The following is a 13,158-nucleotide window of genomic DNA, read 5'->3' as shown; positions in this document are numbered from 1 at the left end:
ACCTTGTAAACAAAGCCTGATGGAAGCAGGCAAAGGAACGGAATTTTGTCTATTGTAAACAACAAGTTGTTGTAAAGTCACAATTTATGCTATTACCCAGTGTAAGAATTGTGGAGTCTCAACAATGCTTGAAGTTTTGTGAGGGGTACAGGGCAGTCATCACCACTGTGTAAGATGTGGATTATAGAAGGTTCTCCCTCTCAAAGCGTTGTGAGGGTGAAAAAAAAAAAAAAAGAAAAGGGGGGAGGCATAGTGGTTGAACCAGCTGGCTGGAAGCTTTTTGGCTGTGCAGCTGTAAGACTGGTTTGACTAGTTCTCCCTGCATTGTTCAAAGGTAGACCTAAAGATGGGTCTATAGTTATTCTGTTAGAATCCACCTTAGTAGCTACTGAGGTGCTGTGACTAGGCCCAGAGCTGAATGCTACTACGAGCTGGAATCATAGGGTTTTGCCTACAGCAAAACTCAGAAGACAGCAGCAGGTGACCCGTGGACAGCCTGTAGGAGGAGCAGTGGATGGCTGGTAGGCGTGGCCAGTGGACAGCCCATGCGACCAGCGGATGGCTGGCAGGTGCAACTGGTGGTCAGCCAGTAGGAGAAGCAGCAGGTGGCCAGCAGGAGCGACCGGCAGCTTGTGGGGCAGCTGGCAGGGAGCAAGCAGAGCACTGGACCAGCATAAAGGTGGTGTTGCCTCAGGTTCAATGAGGGAATGCATCAGGGTAACGTGTCAGGGCCTGCACAGACTGGACCGAGTTGTAAGTGGGGCATTTGAAAGCGGGGTACGACGAAAGTTTGGGTGTGTGGATTGGCTGTTTACAAAGGACACTGCTCAATCCACTTGAGCTGGGACAGTTACTTGAGGGTTGGTTATGTGCTCTGGGGCCATATCTACACTTAGAGAAAACTTCAAAATAGCCATGCTAATGGCTATTTCAAGGAATACTAATGAGGTGCTGAAATGCATATTCAGCTCCTCATTAGCACGCCACCAGCCGTGGCACTTCGAAATCGCCACTATTCGCTCCCATGTGGCTCATCTGGATGGGGGTCCTTTTCAAAAGGACTCCACCAACTTCAAAATCCCCTTATCAGCAAATAGGAATAAGGGGATTTCAAAGTTGACAGGGTCCTTTTGAAAAGGACCCCCGTCTGGATGAGCCGCACGGGAGCAAAAAGCAGCAATTTCAAAGTGCCACGGCCAGCAGAATGCTAATGAGGCGCTGAATATGCATTTCAGCACCTCATTTGTATTCTTTGAAATGGCCATTAGCGTGGTTATTTTGAAGTTTTCTCAGAGTGTAGACGTAGCCTGGGTGTGGTATTTCCCCAAGCTTATGCTGTATGACTTTCCTTCCTCTTTCATTAAAAGTTTCTTTTCTACACTCAGACTCTGTGCTTGCAAGTGGGAAAGCATTGCTTCTCCGAGGCACCCAGGGGTGTGTGAATTTCCCAGGCTACTGGGTGGGGCTTGAGCCGGTTCTGTGTGAGATGGATGAAGAGGAACCCCTAGATGTTGAACCAGGCCCTGGTTGCTGTCAACTCCTTCCGGCAGAAGGGTTACGTAGGTATCAGTAGTTCACAGTCAAGATGGAAGTTCATATTGAGTGGGGTCCCACAGAGACCAGTTCTAGGTCTGGATCCATTCAGTATCTTCATCAGTGATTTAGATAATGGCGTAAAGAATACACTTAAAAGATTTGCAGATGATACCAAGCTGGGAGGGGTTGCAAGTGCTTCGGAGGATAAGACTAAAATTCAAAATTACTGGATAAACTGGAGAAATGATCCAAAGTAGTAAATAGGATTAAATTCAATAAGGGAAAATGAAAAGACTCTGTTTAAATAGGAGTAGTCATCTAGCCCCATAAAAATAAAAATGCACACGTAAAAATGGGAAATGACTCCTTGAAAAAAAGTACTGTGGAAAAAGATCTGGGAATTATAGTGGATCACAAGATACATATGAGCCAACAGTGTAACTTGACTTACTTGACTTAAACCCTTGTACTCCAGGTGCAACATAGGTCATTTACAAGTCTTGTCCATTTCACTGTGTCTCAGGACAAAACTTCTAGCTGACCCCAGGAGTACCTCAGTTGTTGTCTTTTTGTCTCAGTACATCTTCTCCACATCGTCCAACTTTTGCAAAAAAAAACAACCACTCAAAGAAACAAAAACAAAAAAACACCCACCACCATAATTCTGGGATGTTTTAGCAAGAGTTTTGTAAGTGTGACCATGGTGGGGTAGTTGCCCTGTCCTGAGTAATAGAGGGTTAAACATCCCTTAGAGACAGCAACCAGTCAGGAGAGGGCTTGAGATAGCCAATCAAAACTTGGCTGGACTATATAAAAAAATGACTACCCAGCAGGCACTCAATCTCTTCTCCTTCTCTGGAGGGAGAGGGACTGTCTTGCCTACTAGGAAGACATCTGGAACAGAGTTGTGTTGGGGAAGGTCTGGGGAGCCCTAACCTGATTAAAGCTGAGGTGGAGGCCCTGCTACTGGGGTCTGAAAAGTTACTAGGGCTGCAGATGGGCAGATGGAGTAAGAATAAGCAGTAGGTCCAACTCCCCTTGCCAATGGTGAGGTGCCAGTTCAAACTGCAGTTTGCCCAGAGGTAAGGTGCTAGATGAAGAACAGCAGTAGGTCACAGAGGCAATTGGTGGATTTAGAGGTAACCAGGTTCTCTGAGAGGGGAGGACCCCAGAATGTGGGCATTGCAGGGCAGAACCCGGAAAAGGGGCATTGTGGTCTGGCAGGGATGTGAGTCTTGACAACGAATGGAGAAGGAGAGGTAGGAATGGCAGGGAGACACTGTCCAGAGGGGGGTGCTCCAGAGCTGTGAAAGCTTATTACCTGAGAGACCAGCAGGAGGTGCCACCATAGTGAAGTCCACAGAAGAGCAACAAAAAAAGTATTAGCTTCAAAATCCTGGCCTATGATGAAGGATTGAAAAAAACTGGCTTTGTTTGTTCTGGAGAAGAGAAGACTGTGGGGAGGTAGGGGTAAGGCCACAACAATAACTTCTAAGTACATAAAAGGTTGTTACAAGGTGGAAGGTGAAACCTCTTACTAACCTCTTAGGGTAGGATAAGAATGAGTGTGTTTAATTTTCAACAGGGAAGGTTTAGACTGAACATTGGGGAAACTTCCTAACTGTAAGGGCAATTAAGCACTGAAACAAGTTGTCTAGGGAGGTTATGGAATCTCTGTCATTTGAGATTTTTAAGTGTAACCCTTCTGTTAACGCCAGATGCCTGCCAGAAGGGCCGGGTTCAACTCTTGTGGGGTTTTCCTATCAAGGATACAATCAACCGGCTCGAGCCCCCACCCAGTGGCCTGGGACAATTTCACCCCCGTGCTGGGTGCCTGTAAGGCGGTTCTCCCCCCCCTCGCAAGCACAGAGTCTGAGCTAGAAATGGCTTGTTTAATGACCGTAACCTACCCCAAGGTTACAGCGACAGATGCAGTGTATCTCAGCACAGAAGAGACAAAACCCCTTTTACCCAGATACCATCCCCATATGCAGTAGAACCCAGTCTCTTGCTGGGGCTCTTGGCCCTTTTTCACACACACAGTTACAGGGTGTACCCTTTGCGGTACAGTCCCAAACTCGAAGCCCACATATACATCACCAGGGCAATACTAGCTGTCCACTTGTCTGTAGCCTCCCCTTGCTGTCACCAGCTGCCCGCCGGTCGCCGTCGTCTACCGCCGCCGCCGCTCCTACCGGCCGCCCGCTGGTTCTGCTGTTGTCCGCCAGTCCTAACCCCACTGCTTGGGACTGCCCTAAGGCAGAACCCAGTGATTTCAGCTCTGTGTGGCCTTAGCGCCACTCTGTGATTTCAGCTCTTGGTATCTCTAGTGTGGGGTTTCACAAACACCCTAGTATCCAGCTCTATCTTTTAACAGGTGGGGAGGGTTAGTCAAGCCAGGCTTATAGCTATATGGCCAAGGCATAGGCAGGGCCAAGGCACTCAGCAAGCTGGCTCAACCCATCCCCCTCCCCCTGCTCTCTTACAATGCTTTAAACCAGGGAGCCCTGTGTAATCAATGTCTTACACAGCTAATGCGACTGCCCTGTCCCCCCACAACAACCCAGAGCATTGGTGAGATCTCACAACTCCCACCTTAAGTGTCAGCTTAAATTGTGATTTTACAACTACATGTTTACAATAGACCAAATCTCATGGCTTACTTGCTACCCATTAGGCTTTGCCTGAAAAGGTATCACACATGCACACCTTTTGCATTCTTATGCAGATGACCTCTGGGAGACTCATTCCTCCCAGCCTTCAGCAGCACTGCATTCCTTCTGCCACATTCCCTACATCCTCCCCCCAGCTGAGAATTTGACGTCCCGGCAAAACACTGTTTTGATTATAACATTCACATGAATTCCCCTCTAATGGCCTGAGAAAGCTCACTATGGCTTCTACAAGTCTGTGTGCCAGATGTATTACATCCTTCCCAAATACTTTAGGTGCCTTATAAGTTAGTCTGTTTATGGGTTTTATGGCTTTATCTTGCCTATTGAGGATGGGGATAACAGGGGCAGGGTCCTCCTCTGGCAGCAGGGGCAAGGGGCATTCACCCGGGGACTTCCCCTCCACCCGCGTTGGTCCTTGTGTCTCTTGCTCACAGACTGGGATATCCTGGACAAAAATGTCTTCGTCAGCTAATGGGGGTGTAGCTGCACATGCCTGGTTCTCCTTTAAACTGTTGGCAGTTGGGGCAGGTTCATTATTCCAGACTAGTCTTGTTGTGGAAGGAGGGTCCCCAGGCCGGGGCCTAAACACTTTTGCTCTGGGATTCAGTGCCAAAGGTGTTGCCCTTTCCCCAGGTTCCTGCAATAGACTCTGGGATTTGGTTCCCACTCTAGGGTGTTCCATGGGAATTTTATTTTTTTTAGAATCACTCTTGAAGGTGCTGTATAAGGGAAGATCATTTTTACTGCACCCACTGCCTGTGTTCGGTAATGGATGTGACCTTGCACCTGGTTGTATGTTATAGTCCATTTTTGCAGATGCACCAACCAACTTTCCCACAGGCAGTAGGAGATTCCTATGTACGGTCTTTATTGGCCCTGATTTGCTTTCAGGTTTAATCTTGTAAACAGGTAGGTTCTTAAGTCTTTCCACCACCAGGTAGGGTGTTGCCTTCCATTTATTGGCAATCTTGTGTTTACCAGCAACCCCTAGATTCCGCAGGAGAACTCGGTCCCCAGGTTGGAGCTCCTGAGGGCGCACTCTTGCATTATACCGGTGTTTGTTACGATCTGTGTTCCTGCGGGCAGCTGCCGTAGCCAAATGGTAGGCATCCCGCAGCTTTTTCTTTAGTCGGGAAACATACTGCAAATGTGTCTTATAGCCTTTCCCATCCCCTGACACCCCGAAACACAAGTCTATTGGTAGTCTGGGCTCTTGTTCAAACATTAGCAAATATGGGGTGGTTCCCGTAGCATTATTCTTTGTGGCATTGTAGGCATGCACCAAAAAAGCAACATGTTGACTTCAGGCCACTTTTTGCTCCGGGCGCAATGTCCCCAGCATATCCAATAAGGTTCGGTTAAACCGTTCTGGCTGAGGGTCCCCTTGTGGGTGGTAAGGGGTTGTTTTGGACTTCTTTATTCCTGCCACTCTTAGCACCTCCTGTAAGAGTTGACTTTCAAAGTCTCGCCCTTGGTTAGAGTGTATCCGAGTTGGGAGTCCAAACACTGAGAAGTACTTTTCCCACAATACCCGTGCCACAGTGGTGGCTCTCTGGTCCCGTGTGGGGTAGGCCTGGGCGTATCGGGTAAAGTGATCAGTTACCACTAAGATGTTTCCAATATTCTTTCTATCCAGCTCCAGAGACAAGAAGTCAATGTATACCAGTTCCAAGGGTTTGCTGGTTGTGATGCTCTGCAGATAGGCTGCTCTAGTGGGCAGAGTTTTGCGTTGAACACATTGAGCACACGTCTCACATTTTCTGCGTACATCCTCAGCCATCCGGGGCCAATAGAACCTGTTACGGAGAAGCTTAAGTGTTTTTTCCATACCCAAATGTCCGAAATCATCATGCAGAGCCCTCATGGCCAGAACCCTGTACTCGGTCGGTAGTACCAGTTGTGTTCGTCGATTTTGCAATGGATCTACGGTGACCCGGTGCAGCACGCCCTGTATCAGTCTCAGTTTGTTCCACTCCCTTAGTAGTATTTTACTTCCCGGAGTGGAGGGAACAATGGTTCGAGGGTCTTGCCCCTCTCTTTTTTGCGAGTAGGGTGTCACGGATGTCGGCATTTTGCAACTGGGCTTTTTGCCAGTTCGCTGCATTGAGCCTAGGCAATGGCGATTGATCCAACGCAATATAGTTCACAGAGGCCGACGGCACACTCGGGTGGTAAACCTAGAGTTTCAGCAATGCAACTCTCAGGGGCCTGGGGCTTGTGATAACTTTCATTGCAAATGGCTCTTACTCCATCTAGAGGAATCTTAGCAATCTTTTGTGGCTGTGGGCGTCGTGACAATGCATCGGCGTCAATGTTGCTTCTGCCCGATCTGTACTGTAGGCTGAACTTGTAGCTGGCCAAGGCAGCCACCCATCTCTGCCCAGTGGCGTCCAGCTTAGCACTTGTCAATACATATGTCAATGGATTGTTGTCTGTCCATACTTGGAACTTAGCACCATATAGGTAGTTACGAAACTTCTCCGTGATGGCCCACTTCAAGGCCAAGAACTCCAGCTTGTGGATCGGGTAACGGGTCTTACTGTTAGACAATCCTCGGCTAGCGAAGGCCACAGGCCTATGTTTGCCGTCCACGTTTTGGTATAACACCGCCCCTAACCCTTCCAAACTGGCATCCGTATGCAAGATAAAGGGTTTGTTTGGGTCAGCAAACATGAGGACTGGAGCATGAGTTAGGCAGTTAATGATCTCTTGGAAAGCTTTCTCACACCTCTCATCCCATGGTGATCCAAAAGGCTCTAGAGGGCCACGGCACTTTTGCCCTGGCAGTCTTGAGGGCCCCCCCTTACCCTTGGTCTTAGCCTTGCTCTTGTTGAGCGGGTATCCATGAGTGAGATCATTCAAAGGCTTGATAATGGACGCATAATGTTTCACAAATCTACGGTAATATCCACTAAATCCAAGAAAGGTTTTAAGCTCTCGGTAATTGTTGGGACGTGGCCATGTGACCAGTGCCTTTATTTTGTCTGGATCAGTACTCACACCTTCCTGGGACACAATGGCTACGTCTACACGTGCACCTAACTTCGAAATAGCTTATTTCGATGTTGCGACATCGAAATAGGCTATTTCGATGAATAACGTCTACACGTCCTCCAGGGCTGGCAACGTCGATGTTCAACTTCGACGTTGCTCAGCCCAACATCGAAATAGGCACAGCGAGGGAACGTCTACACGCCAAAGTAGCACACATCGAAATAAGGGAGCCAGGCACAGCTGCAGACAGGGTCACGGGGCGGACTCAACAGCAAGTTGCTCCCTTAAAGGGCCCCTCCCAGACACACTTTCATTAAACAGTGCAAGATACACAGAGCCAACAACTAGTTGCAGACCCTGTATATGCAGCACGGACCCCCAGCTGCAGCAGCAGCAGCCAGAAGCCCTGGGCTAAGGGCTGCTGCCCACGGTGACCACAGAGCCCCGCAAGGGCTGGAGAGAGAGTATCTCTCAACCCCCCAGCTGATGGCCGCCATGGAGGACCCCGCTATTTCGATGTTGCGGGACGCGGATCGTCTACACGTCCCTACTTCGATGTTGAACGTTGAAGTAGGGCGCTATTCCCATCCCCTCATGGGGTTAGCGACTTCGACGTCTCGCCACCTAACGTCGATTTCAACTTCGAAATAGCGCCCAACACGTGTAGACGTGACGGGCGCTATTTCGAAGTTACTGCCGCTACTTCGAAGTAGCGTGCACGTGTAGACGCAGCTAATGTGACCCACATACTTCACCGATGTTCTACAAAACTGGCATTTGTTAATAGAAAGTTTTAACCCATAGGCCTCCAACCGGTCGAGGACCTTAAGAAGTCTTTCTTCATGCTCCTCCAATGTTCTTCCGAATACGATCAGGTCATCCAAGTAAACCAAGACTTGCAGTAGGTTCATGTCTCCTACAACTTTCTCCATAAGACGCTGGAATGTGGCTGGTGCCCCGGAAATCCCTTGTGGCATGCGTTCAAACTGGTAGAATCCTAATGGGCAGATGAAGGCTGTCTTCTCTTTATCTTCTTCCCCCAAAGGAATCTGATAGTATCCACTTTGAAGGTCTAAAACTGAGAACCACTGGCTTCCTAGCAGGCAGTCTAAGGCATCTTGGATCCGAGGCATAGTGTACTGGTCAGTTACCGTACGGCTGTTTAGGGTGCGGTAATCAATACACATCCGGATTTTTCCATTCTTTTTACGGACCACAACAATGGGTGAAGCATATGGGCTGCGGGACTCTGTAATGATGCCATTCTCTGCCAGCTCTTGAAGATGCTGTCGCACGTCTTCCATCTCAGAAAGGGCGATCTTCCTAGATCTTTCCCAGAAGGGTCGAGAATCATGCAGACTGATGTTATGTTTAACCCCTTTTGCACATCCCACATTCCACTCATGCAGTGAGAATACCTTTGTTCTCTTGCAAAGCTTTTCCCTTAACCGCGTCTTCCATTCCTCAGACAGTGGTGAATCTCCAAAGTTGAATTTTTCTGGATCTATCGTTGGGGCCGGAGTACCACACTGGGGCTTTACCACTGCATCGGGCTCAAAAAGGTCTGCTATCTTTTGCCCTCGCTTTACAACAATATCACGACTCGTCTCATTAGCGATTAGTATAGTCACCTCTTCCTGGGCTTCAGCGGGTAAGGCTATAACTCCACTGGGAACCAGCACTTTTTTAGGAAGGCCTCCATCAGCTGGTTGCTCTACCATAGCTAGAGTCCCTCCGCTGCTCTTTAGCCAGGTACTCCTAGTGAGCACCTCTTGCTCTGTCCTTGCAGGCACTACTATGGGAGTTGTGCCCGCATACCTCAGGGTACCCATTGGTAGTTCAGGCAACTCCTGTTTAGAATTCTCAAATTTTTTGTAGGCTTCAGCACAAAGTGCATGAATCATCAGGGTGCTCAGGTATTGGTCCCCGGCCCGTTGTCTGCAATATTCTGCCAGTACTTTAAAGAGACTGGAGTTGGTCCCTATGAGCACCAACACGTCAGAGATCCCCTTGGGGTCAGGGCATATTAAGGCAACTGTGTCCACCTCCTCTCTTACCCCTGCCACATCTTCTGGGAACTCTAGGTGCACGATGATATACCCCGCATAGGGGTATTCATTCAGGCTGAGTCCACACAGGCCGAGACCTGTCAATGGCTGGATAGGCAGGTGCCCAAGCCTTTGTTGATAGAATGACTGGAATATGATCGTCACTTGAGACCCTGTATCAAGGACGGCTGTACATTCCACCCCTTCTATTTTCACATTGACTTCTGCTCTAGGTCCTATTAGTCCTCGTAGGAAAGCCGTGGGTCTGTCTCTTCTAGGGGAGCCCTTGCTTCCCGAGGGTGTGGGCGGCTCCTTTCCCAGACCCTGTAGCCGTTTCCCGACTTTTCCCAGGTGGCCCTCAGCTTATGGTACACCAGTGTTGGATCTTCCTTATTTCGACATCTTGCTGCAGTGTGTCCTTCCTGACCACATTTGTAGCAGAAGAAGGATCCTTTACTTGGCCGGCCTGCAGAAGTAGCTGTCCTGAGCCCAATCTTATGGACCGCTGCTGCTAGCTGTTCACCACTCCCTGGTGCCCGGGCTGAACCTACAGCACCCCTCAGTTTGTCCACCTGCACCATCAGGTCTTGCACTCTTTGGGCAAGCTCCTCTCCACCGTTCACCATCAATGTTTTGGGGAGTTGCAAGGGGGCCGTGCTGCCATGTTTGGATGGTTGAGTGTCCCCGCTCTCACTGGTGGCCTGCCTTTCTTCCTCTTCTCGGATCTCTTTAATCAATCGCGAATAGCTGGGTGGGGCCGCCAGTCGTTCCCTTAACCGAAGGTGGAATAGGATTGGGTGCTGGTATTGCGCTCCCCTCACAATTTGGGACACTCGAGTTCGATCCATTTGCTCCACTGTGATGGCTCCATGCAAGACAACTCTCTGCAGTAGTTTCTCCAACCTCTGAACATAGGTTGATAACTTTTCACCTCTCTGTTGTCTGGTGCTCAAGAATTTGCAATAAACTTCCTCCGAATCTTCAGTCCTCCCAAAGGCATGATTGAGAGCTTCTAAGCAGTCATTTGCACTAGCCTCCGGATTACCCAGCTTCAACGTCCGAATGACATCCAGCGCGGGACCCCGGAGACTCTCTATCAGTCGCCTTCTCTTCTCAGCTTCAGGTACTGCCCACTCTCGGAGCATTTCAGTGGTATGTTTTAACCAGGGTTCAAATGCTTCTTCCCCGGGTATTGGGACCGCACCACCCGAAAATAAGCGTAACTTACGGTATGAACTAGCTTCATGATGAGGTTGCAGGACCTTCTCCAATGCTTGTCCCAAAGCTTTGGCCCATACATCCATAGAAGAGCCAGGGGCCAATGGTTCAGCACTCAGTAGACTTGACACGTCAGCCATAGTCTTTCCTTCCTGTGCCAAAAAGGCTGTCATCTTCTCCTCAAATACAGCATGTGAAGCGGGGCCTGTTGCAAAGGCCTTGGTGATCACAACTTTCAAAGTGCCAGTGAGAATCTTTATCTCACTTGGGATCTGCAAAGAGTCCACAGCTACTGGCAATTTACATATCACCACAAATGCTTTGTCGTCTACTTGAGGTCTACTCCCCCGTATGCGACACCTCGTTAGAGAATCAATGGCTTTTGTTAGAAGGGCCTCAATTGTGCCATCTTCCATACCCTCAGGTATCCCTAAAACTAATAGACAATTTCTAGGGTCAATACCCAACTCCTCACACCACTCTTCTAGCATACGGCCAGCCATGGTATAAACTCTAACTTATTCCGCAACAACAACTGCTTCTTACAATGTTATATATATATATATGTGTGTGCTTGCGAGGGGTACTACCCAGCAAAAGATATCCCGGACGAGCCCCCACTTATGTAACCCTTCTGTTAACGCCAGATGTCTGCCAGAAGGGCCGGGTTCAACTCTTGTGGGGTTTTCCTATCAAGGATACAATCAACCGGCTCGAGCCCCCACCCAGTGGCCTGGGACAATTTCACCCCCCGTGCTGGGTGCCTGTAAGGCGGTTCTCCCCCCCCTCGCAAGCACAGAGTCTGAGCTAGAAATGGCTTGTTTAATGACCGTAACCTACCCCAAGGTTACAGCGACAGATGCAGTATATCTCAGCACAGAAGAGACAAAACCCCTTTTACCCAGATACCATCCCCATATGCAGTAGAACCCAGTCTCTTGCTGGGGCTCTTGGCCCTTTTTCACACACACACAGTTACAGGGTGTACCCTTTGCGGTACAGTCCCAAACTCAAAGCCCACATATACATCACCAGGGCAATACTAGCTGTCCACTTGTCTGTAGCCTCCCCTTGCTGTCACCAGCCGCCCGCCGGTTGCCGTCGTCTACCGCCGCCGCCGCTCCTACCGGCCGCCCGCCGGTCGCCGTCGTCTGCCACCGCCGCTGCTCCTCCTACCAGCCGCCCGCTGGTCGCCGTCGTCTGCCGCTGCCGCCGCTCCTCCTACCAGCCGCCCGCTGGTCGCCGTCGTCTGCCGCCGCCGCTCCTACCGGCCGCCCGCTGGTTCTGCTGTTGTCCGCCAGTCCTAACCCCACTGCTTGGGACTGCCCTAAGGCAGAACCCAGTGATTTCAGCTCTGTGTGGCCTTAGCTGCCACTCTGTGATTTCAGCTCTTGGTATCTCTAGTGTGGGGTTTCACAAACACCCTAGTATTCAGCTTTATCTTTTAACAGGTGGGGAGGGTTAGTCAAGCCAGGCTTATAGCTATATGGCCAAGGCATAGGCAGGACCAAGGCACTCAGCAAGCTGGCTCAACCCATCCCCCTCCCCCTGCTCTCTTACAATGCTTTAAACCAGGGAGCCCTGTGTAATCAATGTCTTACACAGCTAAGGCGACTGCCCTGTCCCCCACAACAACCCAGAGCATTGGTGAGATCTCACAACTCCCACCTTAAGTGTCAGCTTAAATTGTGATTTTACAACTACATGTTTACAATAGACCAAATCTCATGGCTTACTTGCTACCCATTAGGCTTTGCCTGAAAAGGTATCACACATGCACACCTTTTGCATTCTTATGCAGATGACCTCTGGGAGACTCATTCCTCCCAGTCTTCAGCAGCACTGCGTTCCTTCTGCCACATTCCCTACATAAGAACCTGCTACCCAAAGATGTCAGGAATGTTCTAGTTATTATATGAGTGCAGAGGATTGAATTAATTCTTCCAGTCCCATATTTCTGTGATTCTTATTCACAATGCTAGCCAATTGGAGAACAGTAGACAACCTGTAGATGATAGATTCAAAGATCATTAGGATTAAAATCACTGTAAAAAGCTCATACAGTCCTCGTTCCTCAATCACCCAACCCAACCCACTGATAAAACATACAGTGCTTTCCTTCAATGGTACAGACTGTCTGCTTGCATCTCCTCTAAACCTTACCTCATTTGAACCTTAACTGTAGATCCTGATCTGGCGTGAGTCTGACTGTGCTACTTGCTTACTGTCTGTAATGTGGTACCTGACTCTGAGTTCTGGATATCCTGACCCAGCTTCATTTGAGCCTAACCCCACTATTTGCTTCCTGAGCACACCATGGGAATTGACTGGTGCCCACAGGCCACTCACAGCCCAGCCCAGATAGGTACCTGAAAACTTCTTGTCTAAGTAGCAACTTTGCTTTCATTTCCAGGAAAAATATATATTGAATAGAGTACATGCCAAGCAGTCCAACAGCTTTTGAACTAATTTTATATGGACTATCTAGGAAGACCCACTGTGAGCAACTTTTTGAGTAAAATTATGGCCATCATCATCATGAGAAATTTAAATATATAGCACATTGTTCATGCAAAATTCATACTCCTCCATTTTACTTAATTTTTTATACAATTTATCTGTTCTCAGGGGTTATTTAAAACTTGCTGGTTTTCTGAATTGAGACATTCTATATGAACAGCGGCACA

Source organism: Carettochelys insculpta, chromosome 2 (genome assembly GCF_033958435.1).
Source record: "Carettochelys insculpta isolate YL-2023 chromosome 2, ASM3395843v1, whole genome shotgun sequence".
NCBI classification, from domain to species: Eukaryota; Metazoa; Chordata; order Testudines; family Carettochelyidae; genus Carettochelys; species Carettochelys insculpta.
The sequence above is the reverse complement of the archived record's forward strand: the minus strand, read 5'-3'. Positions refer to the sequence as shown.